Source organism: Sciurus vulgaris (assembly GCF_902686455.1).
Source record: "Sciurus vulgaris genome assembly, chromosome: 6".
Taxonomy (NCBI): domain Eukaryota; kingdom Metazoa; phylum Chordata; class Mammalia; order Rodentia; family Sciuridae; genus Sciurus; species Sciurus vulgaris.
In genome coordinates, this window is record NC_136466.1 from 110,752,934 (window position 1) to 110,760,472 (window position 7,539).

General features: G+C 38.3%; 1 pseudogene across 1 annotated transcript; it reads left to right on the plus strand.

The window, feature by feature from the left end:
- Positions 1–6,621: 6,621 nt before the first annotated feature.
- Positions 6,622–7,119, plus strand: LOC306664759 (large ribosomal subunit protein uL14-like; annotated as a pseudogene). The gene has a single exon. The product of its transcript is annotated as a large ribosomal subunit protein uL14-like (transcript).
- The last annotated feature ends 420 nt before the right edge of the window (positions 7,120–7,539 follow it).

Consider the following 7,539-nt stretch of genomic DNA (forward strand, 5'->3'; position numbering starts at 1 on the left):
TTTTCTAGGGCTTTGAGATGTAAGGTTAGGCCTTTTATTTGTTGACTTTCTATTCTTTTAATGAATGAGCTCAATGCAATGAACTTTCCTCTTAGCACTGCCTTCATGGTGTTCCAGAGATTGCGATATGCTGTATCACTATTCTCATTTATTTCTAGGTATTTTTTAACTTCATTCCCGATTTCTTCTGTTATCCATCATTATTCAATAGCATATTATTTAGTCACCAGGTGTTAGAGTAGCTTCTTTTCTTTATTATTTCTAATTTCATTCCAGTATGATCTGATAAGACGCAGGGTATTATCTCTATTTTTGTATATTTGCTAAGAGTTGCTTTATGGCATTAGATATGGTCTATTTTAGAGAAGGATCTATGTGCTGCTAAGAATGAAGTATACTCACTCATTGATGGATAAAATATTCTATATATGTCTGTTAAGTCTAAATTATTGATTGTATTATTTAGTTCTATAGTTTTTGTTTAGTTTTTGTCTGGAAGATCTATCCAGTAGTGAGAGAGGTGTGTTAAAGTCAGCCAGTATTATTGTGTTGTGGTCTATTTGATTCTTGAAGTTGAGAAGGGTTTGTTTGATGTATGTAGATGCTCCATTGTTTGGGACATAAATATTTATGATTGCTATATCTTGTTGATGTATAATTCCCTTAAGCAGTATGAAATGTCCTTCTTTGTTCCTTATGATTAACTTTGGCTTAAAGTTCACTTTATCTGATATGAGGATAGAAACCCCTGCTTACTTATGTGATCCATGTGAGTGATATACTTTTTTCCCATCCTTTCACCTTCAGTCTATGGATGTCTTTGCCTATGAGGTGAGTTTCTTGGAGACAGCATATTGTTGGGTCTTTTTTTTTTTTTAAATCCAATCTGCCAATCTATGTCTTTTGGTTTATGAGTTTGGGCCATTAATGTTCAAGTTTATTATTGAGAAATAATTTGTGTTCCTGGTCATTTTGGTTTCTTTCTAGTTTTTAATTAGAATTAATTTCTCCTTTGATTGACTAGTCCTTTATTTTTTGTAGTTCCTCCTTTCACTGGTTTTCATTTTTTAAAAAAAAATTCATCTTCATGGAATATTTTGTTGAGAATATTCTTAAGTGCAGGGTTTTAATTTTTGTTTATCATGGAAGATTTTTATTTCATTTTTAAATCTGAAGCTTAATTTTGCTGGATATAGAATCCTTGGTTGGCATTCATTTTATCTTAGGGCTTGTTTTATGTTATTCCAGGACCTCTTCACTTTGACAGCGTGGGTTGAGAAATCAGCTGAGATCCATATTCATTTCCTCCTATATGTAATCTGATATTTTTGTCTCATAACCTTTAAAATTCTGTCCTGGGCTGGGGTTTTAACTCAGTGGTAGAGCACCTGCCTAGCACATGTGAGGCACTGGGTTCAATCCTCAGCACCACATAAAGATAAATAAATAAAATAAAGATATTGTGTCTATCTACAACTAAAAATATATTTAATATAATAAAACAAAATTCTATCCTTATTTTGCATGATAGGCATCTTCATTTTAAAGTGCCTTGATGTGGATCTGTTGTAATTTTGCATATTTGGAGTCCTGTAAATCTCTTGTATTTGATTTTCCATTTCATTCTTTAGTTATGAGAAACTTTCTGATATTATTTCATTGAAAAGATTGTGCATTCCTTTGATTTGTATCTCCACATCTTCATCCATCCCAATAAATCTTAAATTTGGTCTTTTCATGTTATCCCATAATTCTTGGAATTTCTGTTCATGTTTTCTTAACATCTTTGTACAGTCAACTCTAAATTCAAGATTATATATTTTACCTTCATTGACTGAACTTCTGTCTTCCAAGTGGTCTAGTCCCTTGGTGATGCTTTCTCTTGAATTTTTAATTTCGTTTATTGTTTCCTTCATTTCAAGAATTTTTTGTTTGTTTGTTTTTGTTTTAGAAGTCTATCTCTTTATTGAAGTGATCTTTTGCTACCTGTATTTGCTCTCTTACATCATCCTTTACTTTTCAGATCAGTTTACCTGTGTACATTTCTAAACTCCTTCTCTGACATTTCTTCTGCTGTGGTGTTGATGGATTCTGTTATTGGAGTATCTTGGTTTGCTTGGGGTGATTTGTTCCCTTGCTTTTTCATGTTTGTGTGTCTACCCATCTAACAGTATGGATCTGAGGCAGTAGAGTTTCTACCCTGTGGACTTACAGTGTCCCTGAAGGTATCTAGTACCTCACTGTTTAGAGGGAGACAAATAATAACAACAACCAATACAAACAATTTACACCATTAACCAAATAGTTCCTACTATGACATCTATAATGCTAATCATCACAATAAACAGAAATGATATGATCACTTATTGCTTAAAATAAAAACAGAAAGTTTGCAAAAGGATTTACATTTTGTGTAAAAAAAAAGTGATATAGAAGGTGATGATTATGAGGGAGAAAGAAGACAGAAGCAAGAGATTAAAGTAAGAGTGAAAGAAAGAACAATAGAGATTGGTTGTTAGCAGAAGAAAAGAGAATCAAGGGAAACTGGACAAAAATATGTAAAGCAAGAATTTTTAAAAATTAAAAATAAAAGAATGCAAAACAAAACCAAAATATATGAATCAAACATCTTAGTTCACAAAAAACTAAGCCATGGAAAATAGCTGGCTTCAAAAACTGTCATGTATAACTAATTAGAACAAATTTTTAAAAATGTTATAGATAAGAAGAAAAAAAAAAAAAAAGGAAACTGTATTAATGTCCATGTGCCATTAAGGTCAGAATTAAACTGTGAAAAGAATTAAAAAAAAAAAAAAAAAAAAGAGAGAGAAAGAAAAAACTCGTGATAAAAAGTTAAAGAATTCTTTCCATTCAAAATATCCTCAGCTTCTCGTCTCAGTAGTTTTAGGGGGGTCTTTTGGAGTGTGGTGCTCCGTTTTCTGGATGACTGGCGTGAGAGAGGTAATCCCACAGCGGAGGTCCTGGAGGCAGAGTTTAGGCCTAGGCAGGCTCCAGGCTCTTTGCTGAATGCTAAGTGGTCTGAAGACTGTAAATCAGCCCCCCTCCAGTACCTGCTGGTCCACACTGGAAGACTACCTTAGGGATCTCTGGGTTCCCCTGTTGTAAGGAAGCCAATTCTTAGTCCCCTACATCACCTCCAGACCCTATGTTACCTGGTCTCCAGTTTAGTCTCCAAACAATTTCTCCCCCTGCCTCAGCCCCCACCTTCTGAGTTCCAGTCAGATGCATCTCTCCCGTCTGGTCCTGTAAGCAGGGGAAGGGCTGGAGGGGGAGGGGGAGGGCCGGGTGGGTTTCCACAGCCACTTGTCCTCTGCATAAACTTCTCTCCACATTTGATTTTCTTCTGGTCACTTAAGCACACCCTATGTTGTGCAGTGTGTGTTTACTGGGCCTGTATTTCAGGCCAAACTTGGGTTTGCCAGGAATAGGTTCCCTTCGTTGCTGACCCCCTGCACCACAGATGCAAAACCGTTCCTTTGTCCTCCGCGCACCACCTGGAGAGATAGTGGCTTCTTTCCCCACACACAGATATCATGCAGCACGTCCTTCAGGTGTGTTGGGCAATGTGTTTGTTCTCTGAATGCTCAGTACCCAGACACGCCTCGGGCCTCCCCAAAATGCGGGTTCCTTTAATTCCCTTATCCCTCCACTATGCTCTCTGGCTGGAGCTTCTGGCCTGGCTGTGGCAGCGGCTGTGCCACTGGGCATTTTTTTCCCTTATTTTATTATATCCAACCTTCTGAGTCCCTGGTCTGCTTTGAATGTACAGTTTTAAGTTCCAGTAAAGTTCACCCCCCTTTTTTTGTTCACCCACCTTGTGAAGAAGCTGCCTGCCTGTCTGCTTTCTTGGTTTCACACCATGGAGCAGCCAGGAACTTGACCTCCTCTATTCTGCCATCTAACTGAAATTTTTAAATGAATTAAAAAAAAAAAAAAGATATTTCCTAATTTTGGGGTTTAATTTCTAATATGGTAAATGCTAAAAGGTAGTACTCAAATAAGAGTTATTTGGAGTCCCCAATACTTTTCAAAGTTATAGACTATCCAAGATCAAATGGTTGAAAACTGCAGGCCTATATAATTGGGTGGAAGGGGATGGGCAATGTATCAGTTAAAAGACTACATTTCCCAGCTGCCTTTGCAGATAAGTTTGGTCATGTGATGAGTTCTACCTGATCTGAAGTATACAGAAGCTTTTGGAAAGGGCTTCCTAAATTCCTACCTGGAAGGCAGGTAGCTGGAGAAATCCTTTTCTTGACTTCCTGCTCTTGCTTATCCTTGAAAAGTATGTGATCACAGAAGCTCCAGTAACCACCTTGAACCATGAGGTTACCTTGAGAATAGAGGTGACTTGTTACCAAGATGGAGCAAAAGGATTTTTTTTTTTTTTAAAGAGAGAGGAGAAAAAGAAGAAGAAGAAGAAGAAGAGGAGGAGGAGGAGGAAAGAAAAAAAGCTGGATAACTGTGGTGATGTCTGATGATCTACTCCATGCTTCTTTTAAATGAGAGAAAAATAAACTTTGAAATCTTGTTTAAGTCACTATTATTTTGCTTTTTATGTTACACATAGCAGAACCTAATTGTACTGTTTTCCTTAAATGTGACAGTGTAGTAAGACCGACCACAAAGGACCTAACTTTGTGTGGATTATGTAATTATTTCTTATGTATTTTTTTTAGGATTGGGGTTTATTCCTATGCCAACCTTTGTCTTAACGTGTGAAATTGAAACTGAAATTCTTCAGTGTTAGCATTAGAGGCACTCAGATTTGTTCCACTGTTTAGGCAACAAGCGTTTAGGGAGTCCAGACAGACCATCAGCAGACAGCAGGCATCCTTGCCTTCAGAGCTCTGTGATGATGGAGGGACCTCCCGCCTTCCATGGCCCAAACTTCCTCACAGTTTTGCCGAGGCCCCTCTCCAGGATGGCAGACTATTTTCAGTGTGGAGAGAGAGAGAAAGAGAGAGAGAGAGAGAGAGAGAGAGAGAGAGAGAGAGAGAGAGAAATGGTTTTGTCACTTAACTGGTGTTTCCAGGGCAGGACTTAAATTCTCTGGAGCTGGGGGTGTAGCTCAGTGGTGAAGCATATGTTTAGCATGCACAAGGCCATGGGTTCAATCCGCAGAAACTCTTGCCCGATTCTTTTGAGTAAATTTTATCATCACCCACATGCTGAACCAGAGTGACCCAAATAAACAAAGCGGTGTTACTCCTTCATTTGATGGGTTGACCCGGATGATTTCTCTGCTTAGCCATGTCAGTTGTCAAGTGCTCTCTCTTGTCTGCCATGCCACCATTATCAATATGATAAAGGGCTGAATTTGAAAATACGTTTGCAGGAAGTCAGCTCACCTTATTCTGGGAATCTCTCTGTAACTAAGTCCTTTAAGCAAAGTAGGATTTTGTGGAACATAAGGAAGTCTCTTCCCTCCTGTTACACAGAAACTATTATTGCTTCTGGAGGAGGGGTAGATGAAGGAAAGATATCCAAAAGGCTTACTCACAAAGGCCTGGCAGATTCTATAAGGGTCAACATCTTTGGAGTAAGTAAATGTCTCCCAGAAGACTTGGATTTAGGATAGATTCAAGCCAGACCTGACCATTTCACAGCCTCCTGAGGACTAAACATAATATGTGTTGGTCAAAAATTGCAAACTCTGCAGAGGGAATAAATGTCAGCTGAAGTTATAATTCATGCTCTCTTGACAGAGGATAGAAGATTTGAGGAAAAGTATATGATGAATTAGGATATTAGCTCTGCCACTTATTAACCGGGTGACTATAGGCAAATTGCTTAACCTTGCTAAGTGTGAGAAATAATCATGTACACCTTTTCAAATTATGCAAATTGTTCTCAAAGAACATGGACAAATTCATGCTAACAGTTTGAGAAATAACTTTTTAAAACCAAAGTAACTCTAACATAATTTACCAATTAGTATTGGATTTGTTTTCATACAACTACAAACCTCAAATAACTTTAACAGGATAAGTTTATTTTCTGTCACATATAAGAAGCCCAGAGGTAGGCGTTTTAGGGAAGATCCCACTGTCATCAGCGGCCCAGGCTTCTGTCTCTCTGTTCACCATCTTCATTCAGTACATGACATTTTTTTTATGCCGTTATTTTACTTATGTGGTACTAAAGATGGAACCCAGTGCCTCACACATGCTAGGTGAGTGCTCTACCACTGAGCCCCAGCCCCAGCCCATGGCTTTCCTCTTTAAAGTACCCTCATGGTTTAAAATGGCTATGGAAAGCTCCAGCATTATGTCTGCATCCTAAGTTGAAGGACAGGAAAACAGGTAAGAAAAAATGGGAACGTTTCACACCTGATTCAACTCTCTAAAAGAAAATCTTCCTGACGTTACACATTGTAGACTTGGTCCTATGAATCCATGGATTTCACATCTTTGAATTCAACTAACCAAGTATCAAAAATGTTTGGGAAAAATTTGAGTCTGTGGTGAACATAGGCACTTTTATGTTCTTGTCATTATTCCCTAAACAATGCAGTATTACAAGTACTTACATAGCATCTATATTGTGTTAAGTATTATAAAAATCTAGAAGTGATTTAAAATATATGGTTGGCTACTTCTTTTCTGTCCTTTTCTGGCGTTCAAGATGTCGAAGCGAGGACGTGGTGGATCCTCCGGTGCAAAATTCCGGATTTCCCAGGGTCTTCCGGTAGGAGCAGTGATCAATTGTGCTGACAACACAGGAGCCAAAAATCTGTATATCATCTCTGTGAAGGAGATCAAGGGACAGCTGAACAGACTTCCTGCTGCTGGTGTGGGTGACATGGTGATGGCCACAGTCAAGAAGGGCAAACCAGAGCTCAGAAAGAAGGTACATCCAGCAGTGGTAATTTGACAACGAAAGTCATACAGGAGAAAAGACAGTGTTTTTCTTTATTTTGAAGATAATGCAGGGGTCATAGTAAACAATAAGGGTGAGATGAAAGGATCTGCCATCACAGGACCAGTTGCAAAGGAGTGTGCAGACTTGTGGCCCAGGATTGCTTCCAATGCGGACAGCATTGCATGATTCTCCAGCGTGTTTGTAAAAATAATGTCCATTAAGAAGTGTTTTCTCTGGGGCTGGGGAGATAGCTCAGTCAGTAGAGTGCTTGCCTTGTAAGTTCGATCCCCAGAACCCCCCAAAAAAAAAAAAAAAAAAAAAAAAAAGAAGTGTTTTCTCCCGCTGCTTGTCTGTTTATTTCTTTGCTTTTTCTTGACACCTCTTAATTTTACAGTTTGCTTTGTGAGAAGAAACTTAAATACAAACTGGGCATGTGTGAAAAAAATACATATATATGGTTGGGTGAGCCTAGGTTTTATGCAAATACTATGCCATTTTGTAAAAGGGGCTTGAGCATTCTTGGATTTTGATTACTTGGGAGTCCTGGCACCAGTCCTGGATGGATATTAAGGAACAATTGTACTTCGGCCTGACTGAACAGATTGTGGTAACATGACCACATCAAGCTGCAAACAAAGTCTATAAAATGTAGTT